Source organism: Rhea americana, unplaced genomic scaffold (genome assembly GCF_003343005.1).
Source record: "Rhea americana isolate MKP2758 unplaced genomic scaffold, rheAme1 scaffold_252, whole genome shotgun sequence".
Taxonomy (NCBI): Eukaryota; Metazoa; Chordata; class Aves; order Rheiformes; family Rheidae; genus Rhea; species Rhea americana.
Genome location: NW_028186371.1, coordinates 654,483 through 666,074, shown reverse-complemented (window position 1 = coordinate 666,074; position 11,592 = coordinate 654,483). Strand labels below are relative to the sequence as shown.

General features: G+C 37.1%; 1 protein-coding gene across 1 annotated transcript in view; it reads left to right on the top strand.

The window, feature by feature from the left end:
- The window catches only part of ST7 (suppression of tumorigenicity 7), a 159,770-nt gene that overhangs the window by 764 nt on the left and 147,414 nt on the right, over positions 1–11,592 (top strand). The window lies entirely within an intron of this gene.

The following is an 11,592-nucleotide window of genomic DNA, read 5'->3' as shown; positions in this document are numbered from 1 at the left end:
CCCCCCGCTCCCCCCCCCGCCGCGTGCCCAACCGCCGCCGCCTCAGCGGGTGGGTGGGCCCCGCCGGGGAGGCGCGGTGCGGCGCTGCGCTGCGCTCCGCCGGCGGCGGCCGGGAGATGCTGGCTTCGGGCTGGCCTTAAGGCGGACCTGAGGTGCCTCTTGGCCGCCAAGGGCGAGAGCGCCGTGTTTGAGGAAACGAGGGGCTCTGGGCTGTCCTAAACGCCGGCTTAAAGCCCGAGCCCAGGCGCGCACGTATTTGAATGTCATGGTCGGAAATCCTGTTACAACGGGAAAAGCTGGAAGGTGTCAGTTGGAGGGTGGGTTTTCTCTCTCCAAAATTCTCCTACCTGGCTGACTTGCCTTCAGGGTGGCTTTGCGGCTGGCACGGTTGCGAAGTCCAGTGTTATTTGTAAGTCACTGTTCAGGATCCTTTGAACATTTGCTGCTTTGCTGCTGAGCAGTGCTTTGTCCCCCAAATCCTCTGTGATTTATAACAAGCTAACAAGCTTAGTACAACAAAACTTTGAGGTGTATTTTTTTTTTAAAAAGGTGGGGTGACCTAGCTGTAGCTAGATCAAGAAGAGAGTGTGGTCTCAGTAAAAGCTGTATATCAGGTACAGGAATATCACAATCTTAAGCTTCCAAGGCACACTGCAGTAAAATCATAAGCTAAGTAACATCCTGAGCTAACAAAGTAATACTACAACTAGTATGTAGCTTCAGTTATAGAATGGCTGGCCTAGTTTCCAAGTAAGACTTGTAAATAGATAAATACTGACTGGTTTGCATCAGTCTAGGTAAAACTCAAGTGATGCGGTCAACTGAAGTAAGGTTTATATTTGCTGCTTGCTTTAATTGCATTCATCATTCATGATCTAGGATCTTAGGCCACCAGCTGTGCATTTGGTCACGCAGCAGCTTTCTATTTCTCATCTTTGTTCGACTAACAGTTTGCATCTGTTTCTTCAGCGCATGGCCCTTCATTTCTGAGGCCATGGGGTTTTTCCACTATCAGATTAAATAGCTGCAAGGATACCCTGTTTGAGAAGCAGAAACTGGCACACAGTGGGGCAGTGAGCGGTTAAAAGAAGTATCCTGCCGATAGTGACACATGCTCCTTGAGGCTGTGGATTTGTGAGTGCTGTTACAGAGTGCTGCTCAAGCAGCCCAAGGTAGCTGTGGACCTTGTTGCTGGGATAACAGGCACTTTTCCCATGCTCCAGTGCTATGTTTCCAGTCAGTGGAAGTGCTGCTGTCCCTTGGGGCTGGCATGGGAATTGCGAGCAGTCACCATGGAGGTTTTCCCCTCTGACTGTTCCCACTTCCCTGACCAGCTTGGGGGAGGGGGGCAAGGGCACAGGAGCAGTGTGAGAGCTAGTTAGTATAATCGTGTTTCTAAGGAGCAGGAGTGCTGATTCAATATAAGTATTATGGGGGAGGTTACTGGGCAGTGAACAACTTTGGAGTTTACTTCTGATCTTTGATTTTAATTTATATCAGCAAGTATATGAAGTTATGAATGGTCTGTTTGTGTGGGTAGATAATAGATAAGCATATAGACATATCAAATCATACTAATTTGGAGTACCAGCAGTGTGCTGGGCATTTCCAGATATATATGAAAGAAAGTTTTCTGCCTTCAGGAGCTTACAGTCCTAGAAGCAGGTCTGTGAAGTAATGAGAACATATTGAGTAATAGCGTGTTTGCATGCCTTGTGCTGATATTTTTTGTAAGGGAATGGAGAGGGTAATGTTGGATTGTGACTTTGTTATCTCACTTGGTCTGGCTGCTCCAGGAAGAGCTTGAAGGTATATGGAAGTAATCTATTAAGTACTTATTGAGAGTTTCCTCTTAGATCTAGGAACATTAAAGTAGTTGTGCTGCAATAGAAATAGACTATAGAAATTCCAGCATCATCCAGAGTTCCCTCAGTGGTGTACACAGAAATCACCTGCTAATGTTTTACTGCTGTTTACTTCTCTGCTTTGCTTGCTGAGATGAGGTACCAGAGGGATGCTGCAAAATCTATACTTGTTTTTTTTGTGCCTGCAAAACTACTTGCAGTCTGTATGTAAGGCATTATAGAAGCTTCTCTTTTTCCTCCTCTGTTATGCTGTGAGTACAAGTAAGAAAGTAAAAAATCACTTCAGAAGTATAGGACAAACTGTGATTGTACCCTAACTGAAGCTTGCTACTTTCTAGAGTATTATTTCATATAGGGCTTTTACTGTGCCTTTTACTGAAGGAGTAAACATACTTATTTTAATTAGTAAGCTCTTTGAGAATAGAATTGTATGTCTGATTTTTAAGTATTGGCTTAAGCTATTTATGCTGATAATTGTTTTTGGTAACAGTATTACTCTGTAAATGATAGATAATGTAATTGCTGTTCTCCATAAATGCCTGCATTTCTGTACTTTTGAGAATAATGTAGAATTTCAGGTGTTTGGTTAAAAAAAAAAAAAAAAAAAGAAAAAAGAAAAAAAAAAGAAAAAAAAGAAAAAATGTACAACTTGTTTAGTTCGCAGGCCTACTTCAACAGTAACAACCAGAAGTAAGTTATATCTCATAGGTGCCTGATCTCAATTCATTTTCATGATAGGCTTATCTCTCTGATGTAGACTGAGTAAGTATGTAAATACTAACCTATCCTCAGTTGCACGGCAGTTAGTCCTTTCTGGAGGCATATGCATGTATAAGGGATTAATCAGGAAAATTATATTTGTGGAAAATTCCTGGTTTTCTTGAAGAATAAAAGAAGACTGGCTAGTACAGGAAATACACTTGGATTAGGGGAATATGTGGAAGAGAATTAGTCTGTTTTCCTGTACAATTTATGTTGTATTTAAGGATTTTTTTTCTTTTTTAGCAGATTCAAAATTTCTGTTTTGTTTCTGATATAGATTAGATACTAGCTTATGCTTCTGAATGAAAACAAACAGCAAAAAATGTGTGAGTTTGCTGGAAGATTATCACTGTAGCAATGGACTTTGCTCAGCCTGTTAAGACTCACTAAGGTAATGTGCCGCCAGTATACTGAATCAGCATTAATGTACGTAGTGTTAGCTAGTCTGAATGGGGCAGTTATATCTTTATCTCAAAATTGTTTGTTTTCCACTCCTATCTACTGTGATCATTTAATTTTTTTCCCTACATTGAAGAAAGTTGTTTGTTCTGGGAGCAGATGAGATGTAATCCATGCAACATACTTGCTGCTGCTACAGAAACAGAACATTATCTGAATGCTCTTCACCAATCCAAAAAAAAGTATGTCTTTGAATAAAGTATACAGTTTCTTTTGATGTTACTGCATACTGATCATAACAGAAGGTGATTCTTGTTGTTTGATTTTTAACATTTTATATAATACATATGTACAAGGTAACTTTACAGGCTATGTTTATCCAGCAAAAATGTCAGAATGCTTTTTATTACTGTTCTCACTATTGAAAAAAAAATCACATGCTTCTGTCTGAGACCTAATCAAACAGCTCTTCTCTTTCCTGAGTTGGAACTAATTCCTGGTGCATTTTTCTGTTGAAATATGTTAGTACAGCAGTCTTCAGCTGAGTTATTTATTTTTCATTGAAATGACCCAAAGCACAATTAAAATGTCAGTATGAAATCTGCAAATAGGAGAAACTTTCGCAACTCTGTATTTTAAAGGACAGAGGGAGTTAAAAAGCCTTAGAAAATTACAAACAAGTCTCAAAAGCGTGTGATGAAAGCTAGTTACCACGTGAGAAGAATAGGCACAATATGACTTTTATGCATCACCTGTTCTTAAACTGTGTTTATTAAAAAAATCAGCACTGGCAGTAACATATTCATTCTCTCTCTCTCTCGTCAGGAATTTGTTTCGGTTTTCTAGYTTTTCTGAATAGATTAAGAAGTATTTGATTCATTTGTGTTCTTTTTTTTTTTAATCAATCACAAAAGGAAACAGTGAGTGAAAGTTTCCCACAGCAACTGGCACCAGATGTGGTACTAATCAAATTTACCTCAGTGGTGTGAAAATAAGAGTACAATCACTGCTAATAAGACTTCTGGGTGACATAAAAAAAAATAATAGAGTGATAAATAACAATGACTGGGCAGTTTCTCAGCACAGTCTGAATTTATTGGTTAGTTGAGACTAGTCAAGGAAAATGGTTTTCAGCAGTGTCAAATGCAGAATTATATAGCTAATAAGAGAAATGGAGTTCATCATTCTGCAGGTGTGATTTGCAGTTCATAAATCCTGTTTAGGCATTGAGATCAAACAGTTTAACCTGAGTTCACAAAGTGCTGCTGTGATATGCAGGACTAGTGTGACATACAAAGGAGAGTTCCAAACAGAACTTTATTTCTTATTACTGTTTGTGTTAGTGAGCATTTTGCTTTTCCATGCTTGAAGTCAATATTTTTAAAAGGAAGTTGAAAAACAGGAGAAGATAGTGAAAAATGGTTCAAAGGCTGGAGAAATATATTGGAGTAAGAGACTTAAAAGAATTCTGGTTAGTTTTTCGAAACATAGTTTGAGAGATGATTAGATTACAGTGAAGAAGTATTATTATGGGAGAGATATAAATGGCCTTTTAATCGTGAAAAGAATAATAAGAATTTATGACTAGAAGAAGATGACAAACTCTATTATAATAAGGCATCTATTTTTAACAAACTGTAGATCAGCTATTAAAGCTGGCAGTGGGTTTTCCATCTCTGGATGTCTTCAGATTGAAACTGAATGGCTAAATAAGAGTTACAAGTTTTATACAGATTAAATCTGTTTTCAGCAAGAACTTGTGCAATAACCTGTATAATGTAGAGGTAATCAGAGTAATTATGGAAGGTTTTACCAAATAGTCCAATGGTCAGTTCGAACTTTAAATTTTATTACGATGAAGTGTGAGGCTTTTTTCCCCTCTTTTGATGTTGTACAGATGTGCACACCCTGAGCATTTTGTAGCTCTGGCCAAGCTGTTGTGCAAGTTGGTCATCCTTTGTGCTTAATTAGTTTTGTAGTCTTGAAACTCTTCTTAGTTTTGGGCAAGTGTAATTCCAGTATCCTTAGTGGAGTGAATTACTGTGGTTTAATCAAAGGGAAATTTAGTCTGTCGTATAAAAATGTTCATATTAAATCTGATTTTAGTATGTCTTGTTTTTTTGCATTTCACTGAAGCTTGGCGTATAAATCAAGCCGTTAAATGTTTTATGAATAGGAGATCTTGAAGTAATACAGCTGTGCCATACCATTAACGAGGAGGCAGTAGAGGAGACTTAACGTGTCAAGCTAAAGTATAAAACACAAAGTAAATAATTAAAGAAGCATGTGTTATCATTGTATTCCAAAATAATTAAAATAAACCTGATGATTTTGTATAACATGCTATATTTTCCTTCCACCTTGGCGCTTGCACAGTTTTCAAATGCCACATTATTCTAAACCAAGACACACCTCTTACAAAAATGTACAACTCTGTAGTTATTTTTCCTGACATAGCAGTTCAGCTTTTTATTCGTTTTCTAAGATAGACAAAGTCACAGAACTTAAGCAGTTGCAGATTATTTTATTTATCCCTTTTAAGTGCAATAGAAAGATTTAGTAACCAGAGTATTAAATGCAATTGGCTTCTGACAAGGCAGACAAGAAGACTCCTCATAAACTTTTGTGTTGCTGAATGCAAAGAAGTCTGGAAATCTGATTTCATAAAAATGTGAATAATTATTTAGGTTTGAGCTAGTCTAGCTTTGTAGGTGTCCATATAGTGTTACTAGTTTTGTATAGGACGTCTTACTTCATCTGAACTGGAGCAGGGCTCTGTACTCTTACTAGTTAAATATCTAGACTTAGTAGTCTGCATTGTGAAAGAAAGTAGTGTTGTAATGTCAGACTCCCAAGGTCAGTAAGTATGTGAGAACAGCAGGCTGGAAACAGCAATCTGTGAAGAAAGACCATGTAGCCTTGGTTGATAACTGTTTTTTCTGAGGCATATCATAATGGAAAAGAATCATGTTCTGCAGTATTCAGTGTTTTGATTTATTTTTTTTTTATTCCAACAGTCCTACTGAAATAATTACCAGGTTTTTAATTAATGTAGATCTGTAAACATGTAATAGGATTCTGTTAGAGCCCAGAGTTTAAGACATCATGCACAGTGCATGGTGCCAGCCATCTGGAGGAGGGAAGAGGCTGGTGTGCAACAGCACTTGTAACACTAGCCAACAACAGATTACTGAATTACAGTTGAGTTTTGTGCATGGATGAGCAGGAGAAGGGAACAGATACACTCTTAAGTTTTTTTTTCTCTGTTCAGTTCTAAAATTAGGATAACAACACTTTCTCTTCCATGAGGAGTCTTTTGAAGATACATAACTAAGAGCTCTTTAGGCAGTCAGATACTATGGTAATCTAGTCTCCCTAAAATACATTCACCGTGCATTCAAGTCTATTGCACGGGTTTAGGTAAACAAAGCACTTCAACCATTCCAGTAAATCTAGCTCACTGAACCCTACTTTTTGCAGATTATTCAGTATTTAAATATGCAAGAAAGTTCTATTTGATTCTATAAGCAGAAACACTGTTGGAGATGAGTGTGAACAGATGGAGCACTCCTCAGTTTTTGGATATGCATTCTTAGAGTTGTGTTTACTTGTCAATGAAAGTTCATCTAATCTTTCTGGTCTTCTGTTTCTGATCTTCTTGATTCTTGCAGATCTATAGTATTGTTGCAGTGTGCTGTAGATTATAATGCAATAAATAATTAAACTACTTTTAGTTCTAATGGTCTCAAATTCTACTGGTAGTAGAAAGCATTCAGCTACTATTAAAACTAAGTAATGGCCCCTGCTGACCATGTATCTGGACCTTGGGAGCTGCATATGTGCAGATTTGCAGGGATAACTTGTCCCTGTTAAGGTGAGCAGCAGGTTTTTTGTTAACATTTGTGAGGTTAGGATTTGACCTTTAAGAATTTATTCTCCCTTAGCAAGCTATTCAGGGCTGTCACAGAGCTCCTTACAGGACTGTCAGGAGTGTATGCAGGRTGCCTAGTGTGCTCTGTCACCATAGTCACCATGTGTGTCAAAGTGTATTTGCTGTGATAGCATCTTGACTCTATGCACAGAAGGCATTGTTCCTGTTCATAAATTTAAGTCAGGGAGGTTAATCATTAAGATTGGAAAACATTAACCTGACAAAGGCCAAGGAGTTCCAAACAGACTAAAAGTTAGCAAACAACTTTTTTCTGTCTCTTGGAAAGAGCTGAAGGACAGTTACTTTTACGTTCATGGACTTGCTGGTAGCTGCTTGGCTTTCTTTCAAAGTCAGCTTTCTTTTTTTTTTTTAATGTGTTTCACTGTTTACTGTGCAAATTACAGAAATGTATGTGTTGCTGTGACAGCACAAAACCTGAAGCAAAATTCTGATTGCATCAAAAGTAAATGGAAAATCTCCTATTAACTCCCTGAAAGTGCAGGATTGAACTATTGTCTGAATTGGACTGTTGAAAATAAAAGCTTAAATATATAAACACTTTTGGCAAAGTCAGCATTAACTTTGCACATGTATTTTACAGAATAAATCATCTTGTATAGCCTTAGCTTGTTACTGCTTATGTCCTTAGTTCAGGTAGTATTTCTCAAAGCTATTTGTCCTATTGTCCCAAAATTACTTGACTTTAACTTCTGTGTTTTCCAGAATGTAAATGAAGTCTTTCCTCCTTCTTAAATACTGATCTTTTTTTTCCTCCCTACTGTTCTAAAGGATTTGAAATAAACACATTGTTTTGTTGTTGTTAACCTCCAACTTCAGCTGAACCAGTTACGGCACTGTGAAGCATTAGTAGATGTTGCTGAACATCCAAGCAGAGCTTGCATATTAGAGGTTTCTGTTGTTTGCTTTTTTATATTTTTTTTACTTTTTTTTTGAAAAAAATAGTAGTTATCTGGATATAAGCTAATAATGAAAGACTATTGTGTACCATCTTTTAACTATTTTAAGTGTGTACATTTTCAGGATGGTGCACTTGCAAGTTCTCCCTTTAACTTCTATGGAAAAGAATATAATATTCATAAAAGTAGTGTGTTATTTAGGACAAACTTCTTTATAGGCTGAACTTGGAATTCTTGCAGCAGATTGGGGGAAAGCCCCTACAAAACCTGTTCAAATTAATTCCTGATGGATGCAGCATAATATGGTATAGTAGAACTCTTATTTTCTAGAAACTCTTCCATCTCTTCAAGAGCTTAATTTATAATTAATTGAGCTTTTTCAGTGTCAGATGAAGGAAAGAGCAAAGTTCAAATTAAATGCAAGGTTTTCAGAAAACATTTAAGAAATTGACTTTCATACTGCAAGAGCTCTGGAAGATTTGCAGACAGTATTTCAGAGCAAATATGTAAATCAGAGCCTCCAACATAATATTTGATAAAATCTTGAGTGAATGTACTAGAACTTTGGCTGACTGAACTGTACTATAAGCTTCTAACTGAAGACTAATATCCTTTACATATTGATTAAAWTTTTCAGAAACTTACCTAAAACTGCATATGTACCCAGTGGATTTTTCAAAGCATCCTTTCAGTGGCGGTATAAATGTAACCTAGCATAAGAACATATGCCTCACTGTTCACATAGATCTTAGATCCTAATTATCTGAGCAGTCATGAAAATGAGATGATTCTAAATTATCTGAAAAGTGTAAAATAAAAGTGTACTTTTGTAAGTACATAAGCAAAGGAGTAAGTACAGAAATCTACATGGTAAATTGGCATTTGTGAAAGACTCAAACGTGCTAAGCTTTCAGTGCCTAAAGGTCTGAAAAGACATACAAATACATAATTCTAGTCTACATTAARTGAATGACAAAAGAACATGATATTTGCCTTTAGAGAAATACCTACCAGGAATTAGGAAGATGGCATTGCACAGGCAAACAATTTTTTTGAAATGGTATGTCTGTGCTTTAAAATGTGTTCTGAAAGCTAGAGCAGCTCTGAGAAGAGCTAAAAGAACTACTCAAGAATCTGAAAAAAAAGAACACCCACTTTACCTTGATACAGTTTAAGGAAGTTCAAACTATTTATCTAATTAAAGAGAAGCCATAGGGGTATCTTGACTACCTAAGGAGAGTGAGAGCTATAATGTGGTTGACAAAGGTATAATGAACTTTCTAAATGTTTAGAGGTAAAACACATGTATTACAATTGGCAGAACTGGGGCCACAGTTATCTGAGGTCTGAAGAAGATGCCTTACTGTAACCATTTAGAGTTTACTACAGTTAAATAAAARCAAAAAGAGAACTGAGAAGTCATTGATTACACAGTATATAAACTTCTTTATGGGAAGAAATAATAGATACTAAAGCAATCTCTACTGTAGAGGAGAAGAATACTACAAAAATGGGTGTCTGCAAGCTGAATCCAGATAAATTCAAATATGAAGTATGTTTTTGACAGAGATTTTGGAAGGGTGTGTGCATTTGGACCTAACTGCAAGTGAAGACTTGCAACTTTTGATGTCTTAGTATTAAGACTGTCAGTGTCAGAGCACTGCCAAACTCAACAGAGGAGTCACTGGAGGWGAAATTGAGGTGCCTGCAATAGGCAGGAGGTCGGAGTAGTGAGAATGGTATCATGTTGAGATAAAAAAAAACCTCACTATGTCTGGAAGTGATTAATGACCACGTGCAGGTGTGTTGTGGAAGCTCAGTGGCTCTAATAAGTCCAGGATGTGTCAGGACAGTGTGCGTGTGCTGGGCTGTTGTGCATGAGTCCAGAGTTTCTGTATGTACCTAAGTCAGCTGACAAGCTCTGTGTTTAAGCTGTGCCTTGTAAAACAGACGGGTTTGTTTGTCTTGTTAGCAAGTGGTAAAGCAATAAAACAGCTAGGTGGCAACATACATTGAATGATGTAACAGTTTCTTCTAGCCTTAATTCTACAAAAATGAACATCACAGTYGGAAAATGGTATAGTCAGTCATCTGTATAGTAGTCATAAGTTGAGATTCTGCCTTTTAGTGACAAGGTTAGTTATTTAGGAAGATATTTTATATTTAACAAAGTAAGTCATACTGCAAACATCTATTGATAGTCTAATATAGTTGGAAGTTATATTAAACTGTACAGAAGGAGGTAAGGCATAGGGAAGTGATACCCCAGTCCTGCAAATCATTAATGCCATGRTTTGTTTTGCAAGCATACAGTCAGGGATTTATTGAAAAAGTAATGATAGCAGGGAATTGTTAAGAATCAGGTCTAAATAATTTACTGAGCTACTACAGGGAGTCTGTAGCAAAACTGAGAGTAGAGTCTCAAATCTCATCAGTCTAAAGACTATTTTCCCTTTTGTAATTTGCCCCATCTAACATCTGTTATCTTTCTAAAGGAGCTACTTCAGCAACTTATTTAGGGTATTCATCAAAGAATTTAAGATAAAACAGCTTGGGTTCTTTGGCCAAGCTATGGGGTACGTGTAGGAATATTATTCCTCTGTTAATTTTTAAAGGGTATATCTGAAGGCTGCTTCCACCTGTTTTTAAATTAGCTCTTTGTGTCATTGGCAGCGTCTGTTGAAAGATTGTGTTATGAACTCCTGCTTGTCCTCGTGTCTGTAAAGTGTCATGTGGACCAATGATGCTGTGTAAATACTAATGAGCTGAAGTTGCTTTGTAAACCACCAGCAGAGACTAATTGGATTTTTTGTGTTTCTTAGTACAGTACTACAGAAGGGCAACCAATTTTAGCGCTGAGAACACTAAGCCTAAACAAGGAGAATGCATTTAAAGAGAAGAGTTAATGTCGTGCTTTCAAAAGATAGAACAAACAAGTTGTTACTGTTAAGCCTCAGGAAAGGACCTAAATTCAAAGTCCAAATCAAAACTGGCCAGCTGCTAAAAGAAGACAAAGATTTATTATTGTGCTGTCTRAATTGGAGATTTATCACTGTGGTAGATTCAATGCTTAAGTGATTAAATGCGTTTAAATACACCAATTACAAGGATAAAAGTTATAGGGGGAAAAATGAAATGCAGTCATCATATGATTTCTTTTGGCAAAGTATGCCAGTTGTAACCATGAGGATTTAATTTCCAGCTCACTTTCTAGAAATAAACTTGGCTTATTAAATGTCAGACCTGTTAGGCTGATATGTTAGTTTTTATACTCAGCAGCAAGACACTTGGAGATCAAATTTAAAGCACAAGAAGTATTTTCATTACTGTTGTTTTATTTTTTAAGGCTGTCATTCATTTCTCAAAGAAATTTGCTTGTAACCTGAGAGTACTGTAGATGTTCACTTCCACATAAATAAATATTTTGATGTCACTGCTGGTATGTTTCATATTGAGAACTGAAAACGGTTTACAGCACAGCCTGGTCTGCTGCAAGGTTATATGATCTACTAATGCACTTAATCTTCCATGCAAAATTTCTCTTGCTATTTTTAGGTCTGAAGTGAATTTGATAGCAGTGTACCCAGCTGGTGTGTTTTACACAAATTTCAGCTTAGAGTACAAGACTAGTCATTTCCTCAGTTTTCAAAAAGGTTAAACCGGACCCTGTTGAGAGAGCACAGGAGAACGAAATGTATCTGCCCTGTAACATACCATG